The sequence below is a fragment of the Rhynchophorus ferrugineus genome, unplaced genomic scaffold, assembly GCF_030347505.1.
Source record: "Rhynchophorus ferrugineus isolate W39M unplaced genomic scaffold, kcgeb_rfMv2 rfM2, whole genome shotgun sequence".
NCBI lineage: Eukaryota > Metazoa > Arthropoda > Insecta > Coleoptera > Curculionidae > Rhynchophorus > Rhynchophorus ferrugineus.
This window is the reverse complement of record NW_027472581.1, coordinates 75,252,075-75,274,338: the sequence shown is the minus strand read 5'-3', so window position 1 is coordinate 75,274,338 and position 22,264 is coordinate 75,252,075. Positions and strand designations below refer to the sequence as shown.

Below are 22,264 nucleotides of genomic sequence, written 5' to 3'. Positions count from 1 at the left end.
ATCAGCATGTATTAATGTCTATTTGTGAGTCGCTGCAAAAACGAATCAAAATCAAGCCATTTTTAAAACGAATAATTTCTGGCTAAGAAAAATGGATTATGTGTGACAATAATATGAGGAAAATAATGATAAGTCCTTAAACCATTGCAAAGTCAGCACTGGTGCCAAGGAAGGTGATTTTTAAGTGTTTTGCTGCCAACAACTAATATAATTTAAACAAGTAATGAAAGAAAAACAGTGAGAAATTGATCGATAGAAAAGATGTTGCCTTTTGTCATCACGACAACGACTCACATCACACATCCTTAGACACTCATTAAAGATTGAAAGAGTTTGGCTGGAATTGATATTGGCTGTTTAAGCATCCATTATATGGACCGAATTGAGTCCAACTACCATTTGCTCGAGTATTTACAAAACTCTCTCAATGGTATACAGATGTCTTCAAAATAATCTTGTGAAAATCACTTAAAATGAGAAATTATAAAAGTAACTTCTATCAAGTTTTATTTCTACAGTGACGGAATTATAGCTTTAGCAAAGAAGTAGTAAATAGAGTCAAATGCAATGACTGATGTTTGACATGTATATTAATAAACTTGTGTACAACATGATGAAAAAGAAGTCAATTTTTGCCCAACACAGTTTTTCTTAATCTACGATTTTAATCTATAGCAATGTAATAATAAGACGGAACTTCCAATTCGTAGCTGACTCAGAGGAGAGTAGGCTCAAAAACATCTGAATCCGATGACAAATATTGAATAAATTTTAAAATTATTCTGAAAAAACTTTTTAGTATTTTAGTATCGAAAAAGAGTCCCACAAAATACACTATATGTAAAATACAATATTGTGTATTTTCTAAACAATAAGAAATTAATAAAATACTACCTTGAGAGGGTCCAAACCCCCCTCAAATCAAAACCCCATATAAGAATATATAACACTACATAAAAGTAACATTGCCCGCTTGGTTGGCGCTGTGGTAAAGGCTACAGTCCTACTGCTGTTGAGATAGTCGCGGGTTCGAATTCTGTAGGGGATGGTTGTAAATTTATGTTTGCGATTATTCTTAGACAAAAGTGTAAAAAAACAATAAACGAAATGATCTCAGTCACACCAGTAACAGTGTCTTCTGTGGTGATCTCAAGTTGATCACTCGCCAGTCGGTAGAGTTAATGCAGAGGACCGTGGTTCCGACCCACGTTAAATAATAGGTCCAGTCCGGATAAACTCTAGTTGGTAAAAAGGAGACTCTAAGATATAGAAAGTTACATTTATTTAAGCTAAAACAAATATATTTATTAATTTTAATTAATTCAATTATTACTTGTATATTCATCCTGTAATAATAGGATATAAGCATATAAGGAAAACAAGTGAAGCTCATGTTGTCTGCAAACAAATATAACATAGCTGTTTCAATGTCCACAATCTTTAGCTGCAATACCAAAATCTGAAACTATACTAAATAAACTAAATACCATTAAAATTGAACTGTTAGTAAAAGCTATATGCTAGACGATCAACCAATACGCCGTTCATTTCAATATAAAATCAAAAAATAATTTAATAATAAATAAGCACCAGTTAGTCGAACACGTTTTTATAAATCTTAAATTGTTCGAGAAAAAGTTAAATTAATTCGCAACTTTGCGACACCCTGTATATAATAATTTCAAATCGTACGGCAACAGAATTCCATTATCAAGTTGCAACTGACAATTTGCGTTATTGTTTTTCTCGTGTAATTTGTAGTTCGACGAGGAGCTTAGTGTTTTGTTATTTTCAGGTGAGTGTTACTAAATTATTAACTCATTGAAAAATTTAGTTATTGGGATAGATACATAATTAATAACTTGTAATTAATACGTTATACATTTTTCGTAATAATATAATAATATTATCTATTTTTAATGTTCAGAAATTAAAAATAAGCATTTAATTAATCAAAAATGAATTAAAATTAATAAAGAATTAAAATACATGTATAAAAATATATATTTATCGTTATATTGTATGAATTTTTAATATGCACTAATTATGTTCAGCCTAACAGGGTAATTAAAATGATATATATATAATATATAACTCTCAACAAGTGACTTGGAATTTATTGTTTTGTTTATTGTTTATATTTTTTGCACAATACACACTCGTTATATATAAATACCACTATTATGTTCATGTGTATAGCAGTTTAAACGCAAATTGTTTTACTACATGAATCATTTCAATTCATTTATCGCCTTGTTAGCAAGCTATTGCAATGCTAATCGATTAATTGAATTGTTATTGATAACCTCATAAAATATCATAATAATCTAATAATATAATAAGTAAATATCTTTCTTGGTAAATAAATAATTAATAAAAAAAAATATATCCGTGTTTGGGAAAATGTAAGGAACAAGTATTTTTTTTTTTTTTTTTTTTTTTTTATAATTATATACATTGTTACTAGTCGTTGCCGACTAACCTACAATTTGTCCTTATAATAGCTTAAATCTAGGTATATATCTAATAGGACTCATCAGTCCTACATAGTCTCTAACATAATAATAATTGTTTTAACACTTTGAGTTTTTTCTAATGCACCTCACTGCACTACACTACAACACACTACACAAGTTCAAATGGTTTGGTCCTTTTGAGTCTGCGTCCGGTCTTGGTGTTGTCCAAGAGTTGTAATACTTCGAAATTAACATGAGAGTGAAGTCTCTCCTCATGTCTCTTTGCAATTCTTTTAATTTCTTGATTGACAGTCGGTATCTGAAGATCTCGATGTAAATAAATGGTCCGGTAATATCTGGGTGCACCTACGATGCTTCTTAGGACTTTGTTCTGGAAAACTTGTATTAGATTTATGTTGCTTTTTGCGGAACATCCCCATAATTGTATTCCGTATGTCCATATAGGTTTTAATATTTGTTTATATAGAAGTAATTTATTATGTATAGTTAATTGAGATTTTCTTCCAATTAGCCAATACATTTTTCTATATTTTAACTCAAGTTCTTTTCTTTTCTTTTTGACATGTTCCTTCCACCGTAGTTTTGCATCAAGTGTCATTCCGAGATACTTAGCATTATTGCTGTATGGTATGACAGTGTGGTTTATGGTCAATGGTGTAAGCGCGGCCTGTTTATAGGTGAATTGAACATGCACAGATTTGTTTTGGTTAATTTGTATTTTCCAGATTTGGGTCCATTTATTTATAGCGTCAGTAGCCTGTTGTAGTTTTCGGGTTGCTTCTTCGCTATTGTTTCCGACAGCAAGAATAGCAGTATCATCAGCAAATGTAGCCATTGTAATGTTTTCGATTTGTGGTATATCACATGTATAAAGTAGGTACAGAATTGGCCCCAGTACACTTCCTTGTGGTACACCTGCTTTAGCTTCTTTTATTGTAGAGTAAGCTTCCTCTTGTTTCACTCTAAACATTCTGGCTGTGATGTAAGATTTTAATAGTTCGGTGTGTTGCTTCGGTAATATTTTCTGTAGCTTATGGACGAGGCCTTTGTGCCATACCTTGTCGAAAGCTTGTGCTACATCTAAGAATACAGCTGAGCATACTTTATTATCTTCATAGGCTTTTTCAATAACATCTGTTATTCTATGCACTTGATCAATCGTTGAATGTTTGGTAATAAACCCAAACTGGTGTGTTGGTATTAGGTTTTTTCTCTCTATAATTGGTTTTAATCTTTTCAAGAGGAGCTTTTCAAATACCTTAGCTATCATCGGTAACAGTGAGATAGGTCGATAAGCTTTTATATCATTTGGTGATTTTCCAGGTTTTGGAACCATTATTATTTCAGCCATTTTCCAAACGTCTGGGACATATTTCAGTCGAAATGCTGCATTGATTAAGTTAGTGAGCTTTATAATACCCTTTCTTGGCAGATTGTGCAGCAATTGCCCTGTTATTAAATCATAGCCTGGTGATTTATTTGGCTTGATGTTAGTTTTAATAACGTTGGTGACTTCTTTCGGAGTTGTTAATTGAATTGTCGAATTTTCGCCGTCTATGTCCGGTAAAGTATGTTCAATTTCACTTTCGTTTGGTTTGAAAGTTTTCTCTAAATGGTCAGCGAATGCTTCTGCTTTCTCCAGGTTGCTGCGTGCCCAACTTCCATGCATGTTTCTTATCGGAGGACTATGTAGACAGGATCGTTTTAGGTATTTAGTGGCTTTCCAGAGCGAGTAGTCTGTGTTCTTGTCATCTGTTAAATTTCGTAGATAGTTATTTATGGAGTTGTTTTTAATTTCCAAAATTTCCCTCTTCAACCTTTGTGTTATGTTGTTTAAGATATTCTTATTTTCAGGTGTTCTATTTTGCTGCCATTTTTTCCGTAGTTTTCGTTTTTCAGCTACCATTTCCTTGATTTCTTTCGGGTAATTTATTCCTTTGGTTGAAGTTTTAATTTCTGGAGTGTTATTCCAAGCAGCCTGTTGGATGTCTGCAACGAATTTTTCGGTTTCATAATTTAATTGGTCTTCTGTCTTAAGGGGAACATTTAGTTGAATTCGATTGTTTATTTCTTCAACAAATCCTTCCCAGTCTGTCCTCTTGTTGGTTAATGTTGGATTTTGTTGTTTTCTTATAATGTTTTCACTCAGCGTCAAAATCACAGGTGTGTGATCTGAACTTAAGTCAAAATTTTCTTCAACTTCCATGTAGTTAGTGGTTATGTTTCTAGCTATAAAGAAGTCTAACAGGTCTGGAGTTTTCTCTGGATCGGTAGGCCAATAAGTTGGTTTTCCTGTCGACATGTAACTGCACCCTAGCTCAGCAGCTGCTTTATGTAATTCATTACCTTTAGTTGTCGTCATTCTAGATCCCCATCTTGTATTTTTAGCATTGAAATCACCACCGATTATAAATTTTTCTCCTAGGTTGTTTAGAACATTCAAGTAATTTTCTTTTTTTTGGTTGTATCTTGGAGGGCTATATATGGAAGCTAATGTAACCCTGTATTTGCTAGATATAACAGTTACTGCCGTTACCTGATTTTCTGCTAAACTGAGTCCGGGTTCTTGATGATGGCATATATTATTTTTTATTATTATTGCACTTCCTCCTCTTGCTGTGTTAGCTGGATGAATGGTGTGGTAAAAGTAATATCCTCTAAATTTAATAAAGGATTCCTTTGTCAAATGGGTTTCAGATATTAAGCAAATATCTATTTTTTGCAATTCTAGGAATACTTGTAGGTCAGCGTGATGTTTCTGAATCCCATTAGCATTCCAAATTGCGATGCGGATGTCTTTACTTGCCATTTTTAGTTCTTGAGGCCACCGCCCTATTGTTTTCGAGTTTAAGTAATCTTTCAGAAAACGATTCAATAATCTTTTCCTGGTTGTCCAGCTTTGCTATAAGTTTCAATAGCAGTTCGTTGGTTGTAACGTCTTCTTTTTTTGTTTCTTTTTGAGCGGTTTGGTTTATGCTTTGAGCATAGGTCATTTCATCGTTGATTTCGTTGTACATTTTTGGTTGTTTATTTTGAGTCACTGTTTTTTGCTCTTTAGCCTGACTGATTTTATTTCTTCTCTCTTGGAATGTTTTCGCAACTACGCATCCTCTGTAGCTTGCTGGATGCGCTTCATTGCAATTCGCACATTTCGCTTTTGTTCCTTTGGGTTTTTTGCATTCTCCCGTGATGTGTTTTCCTGAGCATTTTACACACCTTGGTTCCCTTTTACAGAATTTTTGTGTGTGTCCATGTAATTGGCATCTCTTGCACTGCGGCACAAGATTTGCCTTTCTAAGAGGTTCTATTTTTACTTCGACTCCTAGAATTTGTTTAATTTCATAAATTGCTTTTATGTCCGTGTTATGTTGGAATGATAACATAAACAGTGGTAAAGGCTTCTTCTGGACAACTATTTCTCCATTGTTATTTTTATTTCGTTCTTTTTTCAGGATATTTGTGACGTCAGTACATTTAAGTCCATTTTTTATTAACTCTTCCACTATTTTAGTAGTTTTAGCTGTCGGTGGAAGCCCTCTTGCCATTACTTTAATGTCTCTGGTTTGCTTATCTTCATACGAGTGCCATTGTAATTTTAGGAATTCCAAGCACTCAGCAATTTTCGTAAAAGTTTTACGACATTCGGCGTTTAATTTGATTTGTCCATTGTTTAATGTTGTTGCTCTAAATAGTATATTATTTGTTTTCATTGTTTCATATAGCAAGTCAAAGTCTGTGACATTACTTACTATAATTGGAGGTGGTCTCGGCACTTTTATTTCTTTATTCAATTCTTGTGCTTTAATGGTTTTTGGTTGTTGTGGTGAAGCTTCAGGTGTGTAGTTTGCTTTTCGTTTCTTATTTCTTTTAACTGTTATCCAGCCTACTTCTTTTTGCAATTCTTCCTCGTCTGTTTCATAGTTTACAGGCAATTTGTTTTCAGTGCACTGGTTCACTACGGGAATGCTAGTTGGATTGTATGTGTTTTGGTTTTTTATTAGGAGTTGTAGTGCATCTAATTGTTTTTGCATATTTGTTAGTGCAATTTCCAGATTCCGTCGGGCTGTTTTTTCGTTAATATACGCATTATAGAGAGCTTGCTCATTTTGCGTTCTCTTATGGTTTTCTTGACAAAAGATTTGATTCTGTTGTGCCAGATAAGCTTCACCTGACGTTGAGGATTGTGTTTCCATCTCATTTAGTCTCTGGTTCTCTCTATTAATCATTTTTATTTAATGAATAGTTTAATTCACGTTTTTACAAAAATTTCAGTACCGGTATTTGTTTCAGAACCGTTATAACGCCGCATTTGTGGTACAGATGATGCACCTCCGACCCTTAACAGCCCCCAAAATTTTACCTTTGTTACTTTATTGCAGTGACCATCGTTTTAAACACATTTTCACTAAACATTTAACGCGCAGTTTTAACACTGTTATTGTCGTCACGGTTTTTACTTATTTTTTAAAATCGCATTTGTGGCACAGGTAGTACACTTTCAAATTTATTACACTGACCGTCGCTCCAAACACGTCTTTACTCTACGAAGGTCGAACGACAACGAGGAACAAGTATAACAAAATAAAAATCTGCTATTGGTAATATGCTTCAGAGTTCCCACAACACAGATTTCTATAGGAATTTGGACACTAATATAAGCAGTTCTGACATAATAACCACATAACTTCATTAATGAGTCAGGAATATAATATTCAAAATTCAAAACAAAAAAAAAACAGCAAAACACAAGATGATCAATATAACATTTATCAGAGATGGTTTTTAATAAAGGTAATTATTGATATACGTATGATGTTAGAAAATAATCGTATTGTGGCTTTAGTTGAAATTGAAAAAAGAACTTGTTAACCAATTTAAGTTAGTGACATTTTTAAAAATGGTAAAACATTTATATAACTTCATATGACTTATAACTAATAAAACACTGCAACATAATAAGCCATAATAACACCATTCATATTTCAGTAGGACCATACATGTAATACAAATAATAAATTAATAAATCTTATACCAAAATCATAACATTTGGCAAAAATATTTTGTTTCTACTTGAGCAAAATAAGACAATAACAAATTTATTGCATAAAATAGTTACCATTTAAATCATTTTAAAAGTATGCCTATTAGGTGAAGAAATTGAACATATTACCATAAAGTAGACATTTATCTATCTATAAAAACAAAAATACATAAAAGTAAATTAAAAATAATTAAAATTAAGAAGAAAAATGTTAAAATGTATCTGGGATCCATAGATGTTATTTCAAATAGTACCACCATAATGTTAACGTAATAATCTAATAACATTTATATAATAAAAATATTTACTTATTAAAACAAACAAAACCCGACAGTTATTTTTAGTTATTATATTTAGTGAAGTCGTCGTGTTATCACACAATTGAATATTTTAACAAATATTATAACAATATCTAAATATCAAGTAACAATAATTGTATTTACTTGATAATTATATATATTTTATTATTTTATAATTAGATATAGCTACTTGATTTAATATACATATTACTGCTTTTCTATAATTCGATCACTGTACCTCTGAGAGTTGTGGGACAAAAACTGAAAATAATAAATATTTATAAACCTCTTTTGAGATAGTTTTTGAGAAATCGAAACAAATGACAGGGCTGTGTCATTTGTTTCATGTGGATGGAAATCAACACTTATCAGCCAATCTCTAACAATTTTTTGTTATGATGGAAGACAACTTTTCTATTATCACTTGTGGCATCTCTTTTATGAATCTCCTGCTGAGAGTCAGTCAAATTAATAATATATAACTCGGTTCAAGCAGTGTATGATGAACAATTAATATCCCATGTCCCCATACATTGGCTTCAGTCATGATCTTTTTCATACATTCAGAAATATCATGACTATATCCTTGGTCTATTACATTTTTCACTTTTAGTTAATGTGAAATCTATCGAACTTTTTTAGATATCCAGTCTTATATAAATTATTTAATACTGCTTTATATCTCATATATAGTTCGAATTTTTGTCGAAAAATGTCTTTCTTCCTCAACATGTCTAAGAATATCATCATTAAATGTTTTAAGATTTATCCAAATGATCAATTCCATCTTTAACATTAAAATTTCCGAAAAAAATCAAGGAAAACTCCGTTTTCTATAAACATAGGCTACATTTCGTCTTTTAAGAATATCTCTTTCAAAAACTTCATCACTTTTGACTAGGTAATGAAAGTACATATGAAACCAAATTCTACCTAAAATATCTAGAATTTTATAATGACTATTATCTTTAAACGCAATGAGATACAGCTTCATTGAAAAAGTGTTTTATGCCACTTTTATGCCACCTATTAGGAAACGACATTGCATTTTAACCAACTTTATATGGATCATAGGTGGCTCTATATTGTGTGCACAAAAGCTTTTATAGTGTATTTATTAAAACGTGTTGCTCTTGTTCGCTAATACCTTCAGCATGAACAGGCAGTTAAAGATCTCTGTTTCTGAATAAATGAACCATCTTACCCGTAAATAACCAAGTAGCAGGTTTTTGAATTGAACTTCCAACATTCACCAGACATTACCCAAACCTACTACTACTCTACATATGTCTATTGATATCACATGGTCTAGTACAACAGATCCTAGATATTTTTATCCAAATAAACACTATTAATTAGTTAGTTATATGTTATTGTGGATTTTTTATTCTTAACTAGCCATGAAGAGAAAAGATACCATACAAATACCATATAAGATATAAATTTCTTCTATAATTACTAACATAAATGTGTTATCCATTACAAGAATCATCCATAGTGCAAACAGCTTTCTGAAACCCAAAAATTTCAGATACATTGCTCCCACTACCTAACGAAATTTCGAATTCAATGTAATAACCATATAAAAAAATAAAAAAACTAATAGCCCCATGTGTTGTTGAACACAATCAAACAACCTATTATTATTCACAACTTTTTCTTTAAAAAATTTTTAAATAATATTATTGTATTGGTTATTAAATTGACTTTTAATGAGAAGAAAGTAACTTGCGGTTTTGGTTTAAAAATAAATCTCATGATATAAGCCGGATATATTGGGATTATTCTAGTCGATAAGATTAGTAACTCTTGTTACTGGATGGACAAAATATAAATTTCGATTCTGAAACGTAATAATTTTGTTTGAAAAAAACTATCAACTACGTTAAAGTTAATTTTTGCAAGTACGTGTATAATAATATACAAGAATTATGATGTTATTATGAATTGTGTAGTATATGAGTTATTATACATCCTTTCACAAGTCCACTTTTTGTGATAGTGTTATGTTCGATGGTTTTGATATTTCTCTATATAAAGTAACAGTTTTGCATTTAATATTACTGTATTATTGAATGTATATAGATAATAATCAGAGAAGGTACAAAATTGCATTTTAGACATTTCTTTTGTTGTTTGATATAAAGAAATTGCTGTGGAAACACTTCATATATTTTCAAAGTTCAAATTGGTGGTTTTGGTTTCAATGACTTAAAATGGTGATATTCACATAAATGAAAAAAACGGCGTACAGGAATAATTCGAAGACAATGAGTTCAATACTTATTGGGCGAAAATCCAGTCCAAACGTTTAAATAACTTCCAGACAAGCAGTTTATGAATTAAAAGAGCTGCATATATCGACAGCGTAGCGGAATATTAATGACCATGAAGGCCTGGTGAGCATACTGTAAGATCAGCCAGATGTAGTGTTTTGCGAGATATACAGACGTCTGTCATAATATATAAAAGACAGCAATAGAAAATGAACAAATTGAACGACCTATTGTTGAAATAAGTCAAGAAATAGTTAGTAACAAACGCAAAGTCATCTTTTTATTTGACAACGCTTAGCCACAAGTTCCAAGGGTTGTGAAAGATCTGCTGTTGCTGTTGCAGCTCAAATAGGGAGTCCTTCACCACCCAGTGTACTTACCAGACCTAACACCTTCTAATTATCATTTGTTCAGCTCAAAAGGAAAAAAAATTATGGATGATTTGATTAATACTGAACTATTAGCTGTTCTTTCAATATACTATCGCCATGTTGCCAGAATGATGGAAAAAGTGGTAGAAAACGATGGAAAATTTTAATATATGCCATTATCAATAATAAAATATATTACATAAAAATTTCTCAATAAATGCCCTTTTAAACAAAAAAAAAATCAAATCAATATAAATATCAATTGTACATCAGGCTATTCATCTGGCGGCACACATCCATCACGCTCTTGTCCGACGTGAAAAGCTTGGAGCAGTACTCCTGGACTGAACCAAAGCTTTCGACAAGGACTGGCACGACGGTTTGATCGCAAAATGCGTACGGTTAGGCCTCCCAGAAGACCTAATCGCTCTTATCAAGTCCTATCTATAGGACAGATATTTCCAGGTTAAGACTAGAAAAATTCTTTCGAGTCGAAAATCAATAAAAGTCCCTCCAGGTCCGGGAACACCATTCAAAGACATTTACAGAAGCATCTCGATCATGCGGTCAAGTGGTTCAAATTCTGGAGGTTGCAAATCAACCCCCTGAATTCCCAGGCCATCATTTTCCATAAGAAGTGTTACGCATTGCGCGTCTCGCAGCTCAAGATCGATACCACAATAATTCCGTGGCTAGATAGAGTCACGTACCTAGGTCTCCACTTCGACCGACGATTCGGTTAGCATTCCCAAACCCTGAATGTTTTGGGGATAGCAAACCTGCCATCTCCTCTCGTTTGCTCTTCTAGCAGATTTTCCATCTCCATTAAATGCTTATTTTAGAAAATATTAATCCGGTCTGTACCCCTCTACGGATTTAATGCCTACTTAAAGTTTGTTACACCCAATCAGCTGAAACAGCTTCAAGTTTTCCAAAATAAGCTCTTCGAGAGAATCTTAAACGCCCGATGGTTTATCAGAAATAATCAAATACACGGAGAAACTGGCACTCCAGAAATCAAGCACTTCATATCTCCAATATAACTCAACCACAAACTCATTCCACAAAGAACAACTCAACTCTAGTTCTTCTGAAAAAGCACTTGTTCGCAAGTTGGTCGACGTGCTGCGCGCTGAGTACCGCGTTAGCGCTAATCTTCTCTATATCCAGACTGCAACGACCTGATCCATAGCTGCACTCATACAACGCAAACTGCCCTTTCGCCAGGTAGTCGTTCCCATAACGGTTTCCCGGTTAGCGAGTATATGCCCAAATTTAATTTAGCAGCAGTACTGGTCTACAGGAGTCAGCTGTGAGGCGGTTTCGGTTTAGTGTGTTGGTGAGTTTAGAGGCAGCCCCACATAACCCTGTCCAACTTGTTGCTCCAGGTCAAGTCCCCGTGATCGAGTATGCGTCATGCATTCCATCGCCTGGTTTTAGGCTAGAACAAAAAAAAGAAATATGAATTCAAAATTAAGCTATATGGAATAGAACAGAACGAGAATAGAAGTAAATTTCAAATATTCAGAATATGTATTTATGTTCAAACACAATTGAGAAAATTTCTGATGCCTGTAAATAAATATTGGATTTATAAAAACTGGAAAATCGCACTATATATATCAGACACAAAAACCAATACAGACATATAACAAAAAACATATGGCGACAAAAATACGTTTGACAGTAGTTTCTTTGAAATTTATGTGATCCAATTTGCCAGTCAGTTCCAAAAGTTATTTTAATAACGAAGTAATTGCTATAATGAAATATTTCAAACAATATTATTTTTATGAAAGGGAATACAAAAATTAAGAAAACGAAGAATTATTTCAAGATTGTTCTAGGCAAGAGTATAAAATCCTACAAGGAAAATGATTCCAGTCACGCCAGTAACCAGGTTGTGTAAGACCGAGAAGATCTGGGATGATTTCTAGAGTTGGTCACTCGTCAGTCAGTAGTGAAACCCTAGTTAGTCAATATATATATATAAATATATATATATATATATATATATATATATATATATATATATATTATTAACAATATTCTTATCACCAATACTCATACCAAAATTGCTTATTTGATTATGTTTCATATCTCTAATGTTTCATGGTCAACAATAATGAAGTTCCATACTTCTATGGTGTACCAAAATTTAATTACTCCTTGATATACATTTTTCTATAGACTACTCAGAACAATAAAGCAGATATAATAGGATTGATAAAGCCCTAAATTGGGTATATACTTATTTATCATTTTCTAAATAAAAAAAACATCATTATCTTGTCATGCACCATCAGTAAAGTGATAACCTGAATAGCTTTGTTTATTCAATATCATATAGAAAAATCTTTATCAATATCGGTGAAACATGAAGAGTTGTGAATGTTAAATAAATTGGAAGTCTCAATTTGAAGATGTTTCATAATTAGCTATAGCTTTTTAATGGTATAATCAACTTAGATAAGAATCTACACTGAAGAAAAAGGAAAAACTGAATTACTTGTAACATTATAGAGTCCAAACTTAAAATTGTATCGTTATAAACGAAATTAATATGACGCAAGGTGTTATGTTTGAGACTTTTCGTTTGACTTTGTATTACATCACTTGACAGATCTACAAAAAATAAATCTGTTAAAATTTGATAATAATCTCTACCACCAACTAGTAGTAAAATTGTTATTTGCGATTAAACTTACATATCAATAGTCAATCCAAGGAAGTATAGATCCGATACAGTTAAATTAGAATACCAGAAGACAGTTATTACTAAAAGTAGTATGGAAGGAAAGAAATCATATTAAATGATAAACCATTGTTATAATAACAGTAACAAAACACCTCCCTTGCTCAGCATATTTAACAACATATAACTAGCTATTTTTGACCTCAAAAAATATTTACGAGGCGAATGATTTCTCTCCTTAACCGACTTAGTTTTATATTATTCCAACTACTATTTCTCTCGATTATATCATTTCTAACAAAGGTTATGTATGTAACAATTCCGTATATGTATACCTGCATTGAATAGTATATACAAAAGAAATTGAAATATACTTGACAATTTTCTCGAGTTAGTTTAAATTACAACTTCCATGGAATTTAAACTACTCATTAACTTCAGAAAATTGAACAATATTTTTTTGTATCCTACAAATAACTGCTTATACGACTAATTTTTCAGTTTGGTGACATGAGAGTGCTACTCTTTTCAGCTATTGTAATAGTTCTTAGCATAGTCGTAGGTATTAGCTTTTCGATAAGTGGAAATATATCCAACAAATCATAGCATAATAATTAGATGGTAGTTTACATTTCTAATGTCCTTTACAACTAAATAAGATATGAATATCTAAAACTTGTTTTAGTCACACTAATCTCTACCCATTGTTGCGTATAGGAACATGTGATATTATATATATATATATATATATATATATATATATATATATATATATATATATATCTATATATATATATATATATATATCTATATATATATATATATATATCTATATATATATATATATATATATATATATATATATATATATATATATATATATAATGTAATATCAATAATAGTTTAATATAAATAAATATTGTAGAAAAACTATAATGTCATCATTACAAAATTCCGTATCATAAATAATAAGCACGATTATGATACACATAAGACGAGCACTTTTAAAATTATCACATAAAATATTATTGGTATTGTATGTTTACCTAATGGTATTTCAACAGAACATTTCTATCAAAAAAAAAATTATAAACATTCACTGTTCAACAGAAAAGTATTTTAATAAAATTGCATTGAATTTATATATATATCTCAATGCATTATTATTTTTATTATGCATTATGTATTTCATATATAACACAACCATAGCAGTAATAAATGTGCGTTAATATGATATACGATAGTGTACTCCTAAGTCCTATAAATCTCCATTAATTGTGAACTTCAATAAAACTATTTAGATCCAGTTTATGAAAAGATAATATTTCTGAAAATATATAAAAACTCAAATAAAACAATGTCTCTGTAACTCGATATCTATATTTTATTAAATGTCATTATTGAGATGATCCATAGTTATGTTAAAATGTATGAAATGAAAGAAAGCGTACATTAAACTAAAAAATAGTTATTTTGTAGATATTTTTTGAATGCAATGTCATATTATATATTTCAGTTATAAACAAATTATACATGAAAATACAAATTGTTTTATATTTACTATCAAAATTAGTATAAAACGCATTTAATACTTCTTTTTTTAATTTCAAACCAACCTGTTAGTCTGCTTGAAACCCAGAATTTCATAGTATGTTCCTATTCTTTAACACATCATATTCTTCTGTTTTTATTCTCCCCGTACTACGATAGCTCGATTGTATAATATGAAGTTACTCTTTAAATCAATAAAGAATGACTAATTTTTGCTTATAGTAAACAATTAACAATTTAAAAATTTGGGGGGAAATTTTCATAGCATAACCATTTTTAACCACATTGGGCACGATATTCCTCATGAGCTACCTGACATATTTACACCAAGAAACCTATCCAAACTACTGTTTCTTTAGCATTCTTGAACTAAGAGACAATATAGAACTCCAATAATTACATCACTTGTGATCAATTCCATTTATATTCATTCCATGTACCTAATTATTTTATCTATACACATTTATGTTCCATTTTATTAATTTTTTATTACATATGAACATATTTTAACATGTTTCTGTACATTGTAATTATTTATTTTATCTATTTACACATTCAACTTCGGTTTTACCCATTTTTTATTATATATAAATAGTAACATTGGGAACTATCGACTGAAAATGACTATCGACTTAGTAATTGACTACTTTTACTATCGACTATTTCAGTGAACTAGTTTCAGTTAATAATTTCGGACCTATCATCCTAGCCGCGACCTTGAAAATATTGTAACTAATTTATGCTTACATATATTTATATGTGATATATATGGTTTTATGTTTTGTTTATAGTATGATTGTAAATAACAATATATTGTACATTAATATATCAATTCACTTAGTAGTAGCGTTGGGAACTATCGACTGAAAACAGTCGAAACAGTCGATAGTCACAAAATAGTCGAAACAGTTGATATTCGCAAAACAGTCAAAACAGTCGATAGTCAATAAAACTAGCGACAGAAAATAGTAATTACTATTTTCAGTCAAATGGATGGTTCGACTGTTTTTTTCCATTCATGATGTCAGACGAAGATGTACGAATTCTTGTCTGTATAAAATATGAGATAGGAAAGGACGGAGATAAATGCTTGGAACAGTTAATTTTAAATGTCTTTATATTCTCCAATGGTAGTACAAGCGAGACAAAGATGTATATATATTCATCCACGTGATAACTTTAAAAAAACTAATTTCTATTATCATGTAGTAAATATAATTTTAAAGGAAGTAGGATTACTTTTATACTGAATGTTCTGTGGATGTGTAAAAAGGAATAGAATAATAACACCACAAATGTTTTGTCCTGTTTTAATATATTAATTGCTATTTTTAAATAACATAGCATAATAAATATAAATAGTACAACTTAAATAAAACCTAAAAACTAAAGATTTTTAATAACCATAACTACTAAATAAAATGTAAACATACACCTAATCATTGAAAAATCTAATCCATGATGAACATAAAATTAAATAAAAGTTTTATTTATTTTTGAACGGAAATATTTTTAAATTGCTGTGAATATTATCATTTTCAACTTTTCTTCCGTGAGCCGATTCCTTCGATCGTTAATTATTTGCCCAGATTTTGAAAAAAATCGTTCCCAGGGGACAAATGTTCCAGGTATAGAGGAAACGTGTAACTGATATAATTCAGGTAGTTTTTCCAAATACTGCTAAATCTGTAAAGTTGCTGCAGTACTTGGAGTAATTACTTCTTTCATTCTAGCCATTATTTTATCAAAATATCTCCAGATGTCAATACATTTTTGGTCAGTAGTTTTGTCTTGAATTTCGAGTTGTGGAACTATATTTGTATTTTTTGAAGTTAGAATGGAAGATACCTCTTCTGTGATAACTTTTTGTATCGCCTCAGCATTATTTGCAATACCAAATCCTGCTTTTTTAAATCTAGGATCTAAAAATGTGGATTTCCCGCATATCGCATTCATTTCTAACATTGCCAGTCTTTTATTGATGACATCTAATAGACAATTTTGTCATTTTTCTCCCACTCACTTGTTAAAATCCTGGATTTGATGGAATGTTGCAGTCCTCTTATTAACTGTATAATTAAAGATATCGTTGGGATATCTTTCACCAGATAACTCGGTGGTCATTATTTTAATGGGCTTTAAAAGTTGAACACATTCTGTTAAGATAGTCCATTCGTTAACAAATAAAAACTGTGGTGCTCTTCTTAATAGCCAACTTAATAAATTGTTGAACATTAAAGTAGAGTTTTCCTATCAGAAAATGTATTTATTACAAATATTTTATATACTTTATTCACCTCTTTACGGTTAATATTTTTAAAAGAAATTTAGCAACTGCTACTGTAAAAAATTTTTCAAATCTTTTGGATCTATGCAATTTCTGAAACCGTTGGAACCTAATTTTAGTTTTCAAGATTTTAGGAAAAAAGTTTTGACAAACAAAACACTTGGACAAAAATCCTAAAAGTTTATCAGAAAAGTATTACCTATTATGCCAGTCAAAAGTATCTTACTATTTATCATTTACAATTTAATTTTTTTGCTCTCGAAAACTAGGTTTCCAAAATGCTGCTATATTAATTTACAATATATAGTCATTCACAAGCAATCTACAAATAAAAAACATAAAACCACATATATTACATATCAATCTATATAAGCATAAATTCTGCGCATTACTTTCGACGGAAGGCCAGAATGTTAAAAATAAGTCGAATGAACTAGTAGAACCGGAAATAGTAACTAAAAGTAAACGACTGAAACAGTCGATAGTAAATAGTAATAAAAACAGTCGAACCAAAAATAGCGACTGAAATAGTCGCTAGTAAAAAGTAGTCAATTACTGAACAGTCGATAGTATATTTCGGTCGATTGTTCCCAACAGTACTTAGTAGCATACAAAGTCTATCCAAAGAAGTTTTGAATATACGTCATCTAAATTTATGACGTCAAAATGTCGCAATGTTACCGTATCAACTCTGAGTTTTAGTTAAGCTTGGTTTGTTTGAAAAACTACTCACTGATTTTATACATTTCATATATTTAATCTCTGATAGAACTAACATCAAGCTGATCCGGATTATGTGTTTCATATTTTTAGATATTTCAGTCTCCATACTAATATTCAGTGCAGCTGCAATACGTTAAATATTTTCAATAAAAATCGCAGAAAATTAATATTTAACAGTAAAATGCTTACCTCTCTCCATTATCTCGTTCCTGTTCAAAGTAACTGATTAAAGACACAATCTGTTGTGTCTGGCTTCGGAATTTTATCAAAAGAAGCAAAGCATTAAAACAACATTTGCCAGTGTATAACCTCGTATCACTATTGTTTTGAATAATTGCATACGTTTGACAACCGGACAACTTTGGTAGGCTATTTCGGTTACACGTTCGAATTTATCAGACAGCATTGTGTCTTCTTTTAACTAGAATAAAATGAGAATGAAAATATTATCTGATTCTAAAATGAATTTACAAATTGCGGCAAGCAATACATTAAACATATTGATGACTTATGTTCAAAATTTCTTTGGATCGACTATATTTCCAATCCAGAATACTACCATACATTCCCTCTATAACAGGTCAATTGAAAACTCCCCGGCCTACCATAGTAAAACATATTTTTTGGCAAAATTGTTTTTTTTTGAAACATAATTCTCTTCAAAGGTGATACACTGATTATGGCGACCCTCGAACTTTTCGATTTTTGTAGTACGATTTGTCCTTTGCTTCAAAATAGGCCTGAGTTTCGACGATCACCTCTTCATTCGACGAAAATTTTTCCCAGCGAGCATTCTTTTGAGATCTGAGAACAGCAAATAGTCGCTGGAGGCCAGATCTGGAAAATACGGTGGACGAGGAAGCAATTCGAATGCCAATTCATGGATTTTTGCCATCGTTTTCACTGACTTGTGACACGGTGCATTGTCTTGGTGAAGCAGCATTTTCTTTTTCTTCAAATGCGGTCGTTTTTCGGCGATTTCGTTTTTCAAACCTTCCAATAACGCTATGTAATAATCGCTGTTGATGATCCTTCCTTTTTAAGGTAGTCAATGAAAATTATTCCATGCGCATCCCAAAATACGGATGCCATAACCTTACCAGCCGACTCTTGAGTTTTCCCACGCTTTGGAGCGGATTCATCGTGTGCAGTCCACTTAGATGATTGCCGATTAGACGTCGGAGTGAAATGAGGGAGCCATGTTTCATCATTTGTCACATATCGACGCAAAAACTCGGGTTTATTACACTTGATCATCTTCAAACACTCCTTCGAATCATAAATTCGTCGTTGTTTTTGGTCAACAGTGAGCTAGAGCGGCACCCACTTTGCACAGAGCTTTCTCATACCCAAATATTCGTGAATGATATTGATGTACATGTTCAGTTAATATCTTTAGAGTGTCTGCTATTTCATTCATTTTCAATTTACAGTCATTCAAAATCATTTTGTATATTTTGTTAATGTTTTCGTGGGTAACAACCTCTTTTGGGCGTCCACTGCGTTCACCGTCTAAACTTAGTATACCAATCCTTGATGGTTGATTTTCCTGGGGCAATGTCCGGAAACTGGACATCAAGCCAAGTTTTTGCTTCAACTGTATTTTTTTCCTTCAAAAAGCAATACTTTATCAACACGCGAAATTTCTTTTATCCATTTTTTTCACAATAACAAAAGTTGCTTCACTTAAAATACTATAATTCACAAACTAATGATCCGACAGTTATACAATTTATACACGTATTCTTTGAGTGTTAGGGCTATCTCAAAAATATATGGATTTAATTCTAGTAGCGTCATCTATGCGTCAGGTCGGGGACTTTCCAATTGACCTGTTATTCTTATTGAATGTACATACTGACTGTGAACAATGCCACTAATATTGATATATACAAATAAAAGATACTCCACCTAAGAGTATTAGATAAATATTTACATTTTATATTATCTGCCATTATGTGGGTTAATTTTGTTGATATTGTCATATCTAGAATGTACTATATTTTTTATTCCCATTTTAATGATAATTACATTTTTCAATGAATTTTGCATTATTAATTCACATTATAATTATATGTTATATTTTAAACTATTACCGAAAGACTATGAATTGAAAGGAAACAATTGTTGCTGTTATTAATAGATACCCTAATTATTAAGTAAAATATTAATAGTGTATAGCAATATAAACATAAACATAAAACTGACAATTAATAAACATAACCAAATGTAGATTGGTGTCTTATTCTGAAAAAAAAACTAACGCCAAATACAGTTTCAGCATTCAAAAATACATCAGATTTAAGTTAGTTAGGTTAAGCACGTTTCAGAAACATCTTTTGTCGGCCTAATATTAAGCAATATCACAATGAATAAATGAAACCATTTTTATTCCCGGTTATTCAAATTCAGATTAATACTGCAGGAGCAAATAAGTTTAAAAGTAAGACTTAAAAATATAGATGATCTTGAGCAACAAACTAAAAATATAATTAAAATTTGGTCAGCTGCAAAAGATGCTACTCCAATATCAAGAGAGAAATCAACAACCTCGAAATTAGAGAAATGATAAAAGAAATGTGAAAAGCTAGAATAGTATGGCACTGAACCAGAAATGCTGCAGAAAAAAACTACTTTTAATATAATTAGTAATCAGACGAATCAAAAGATCAAAGAATATAAACAGAATTGCTCTCAAAAAATATGTAAGTCAATTAAGCACACAAGCAGACAAGGAGTATTCGCTATGGAAAGCAACTCGAAGATTTAAAAGACCAATTATTCGAGTAGCGCCAATTAACAATGATCGAAATGAACGGGTTCGACGCAACGATAAAAAAGCTGAATTGTTCGTAGAATACTTCTATCTACCATGGATACATCTCCTGTTTATCAACCCGATGTAGATCTAAATCTAATTTCTCCATTGGAAGTTGCCACTGAAATTAATAATCCCAATCCTAAAAAGGCAACTGGTATAGATAACATTTCAGGTGGATTATTGAAACAACTGCCACGAAAAGCAATCACGTTAAGGCTAAAGCATGTTCCGGAATGCTTTAAGCTGGCACAAATAATTATGCTCAAAAAACCTGACAAACCTGCAGAACAAGTCGAATCCTACAGGCCTATTTCGCTGCTACCTGCAATATAAAAACTATTTGTGACAATAATATTTAAACGTGTTAGGAATTTTGTAATAATACCAGATTTCCAGTTCGGTTTTCGAAATCAACACTCAACAATCGATTAAATGCACAGAGTAACTGCGGCTATTGAAAAAGCGTTTGAGGAAAAGAAATAATGCCCTACAATATTCCTGGGTATCTCACAAGCTTTTGGTCGGGTTTGGCATTTGGGATTAATCTGTAAGATGAGCAAATTGTTACCGCGTATCTATTGTCGTTGAGTCTCGCACAAAATGTCGTTCTCGATATTTAAAGCTATTTCGCCTGGATTTCCACAAGGTAGCGTCTTAGGACCACTCCTGTATCTGTTCTACCCTGCTGACATTCCAACAACAAATGAAACACTACTTGGAAACTTTGCTGACGACACAATTATTATGGCAAACGACATATCTCTTCCTAAGGCAGTAGAAAAAGTACAAGTGGCAGTCAACAAAATCTACAAATGGACGAAAGATTGGAAAATTCAACTTAGTAGTTCCAAATTTGTATGTTAAATTTGCGTTGAGGTGAAATAATAAAAACTTAATTATATCACTTAATCGATGCCTGATTCCTCAAGCAGAATCAGCTCCCTCGGAATCCATCTTGACGGTAGATTAAATTGGAAACATCATATTAAAACAAAAAGCAAAACACATTAGAACCAATATAAAACAACTGTACTGGTTAGTCGGAAGATACTCTCAACTTGACCTAAAATCAAAAAAGGTGATTTAAAAGACAGTCGTAAAGGCAATTTGTACATATGGGGCGCAAATATGGGGTTACACTCAAAATTAAAATCTAGTTGTCATCCAACGTTCTCAAAACAAGGTTATTCGATTGATTACCAATGCCTATTGCTACGTAACCAACGAAGAACTGCTCGATGACCTGGAAATCAAATGGATTTGCGAAGTTCTCCAAGATTTCGCCTTGAAACACGAAAGAAGATTACTAAGTCATATTAACGTGGAAGCAATACAGCTGCTGGACAGCGCGCAGGATGTCAGAAGATTGAAGCGAACCAAACCATACGAACTTATATAAAGTGTATACCTTTAGTGTAAACTATATCTTAAGTTATTACAATTTTATAATTGAGGAATACATATTGATGTGTATTCTCGCACTCGTCTTGTTTGTGAATTAATCCAAGTAGAAATGATGTGTAAAAAAAATTCCCGGTTATTTTATTTCCATAATATATAGAATATTTATAAAATGTAACTCACCGTATTAATTTATTAATCATATTCTTTTTTTTAAAGCCAATATTAAAATAATTTCCTATGACATAAAATGATTTATATAAGTTACTGTTTAGTAATCGCTATGAGTCTTAGTCTCTTAGTCTTACATGAGCAGACATAA

At 31.4% G+C, this 22,264-nt stretch overlaps 1 protein-coding gene across 4 annotated transcripts in view; it reads left to right on the top strand.

Moving 5' to 3' along the window:
• LOC143190501 (protein FAM151A) overlaps positions 1-22,264 on the top strand; it is a 154,232-nt gene that overhangs the window by 117,668 nt on the left and 14,300 nt on the right. Inside the window, exon 1 of one of the 4 annotated variants that reach the window (XM_076394818.1) lies at positions 1,681-1,795. The exons of 2 other annotated variants lie outside the window; for them this stretch is intronic. The gene's annotated coding sequence lies outside the window, so the exon portion shown is untranslated. Of the gene's footprint in view, positions 1-1,680; positions 1,796-22,264 lie in introns of those variants that run through there. One more of the 4 variants, XM_076394821.1, reaches the window with a different exon arrangement.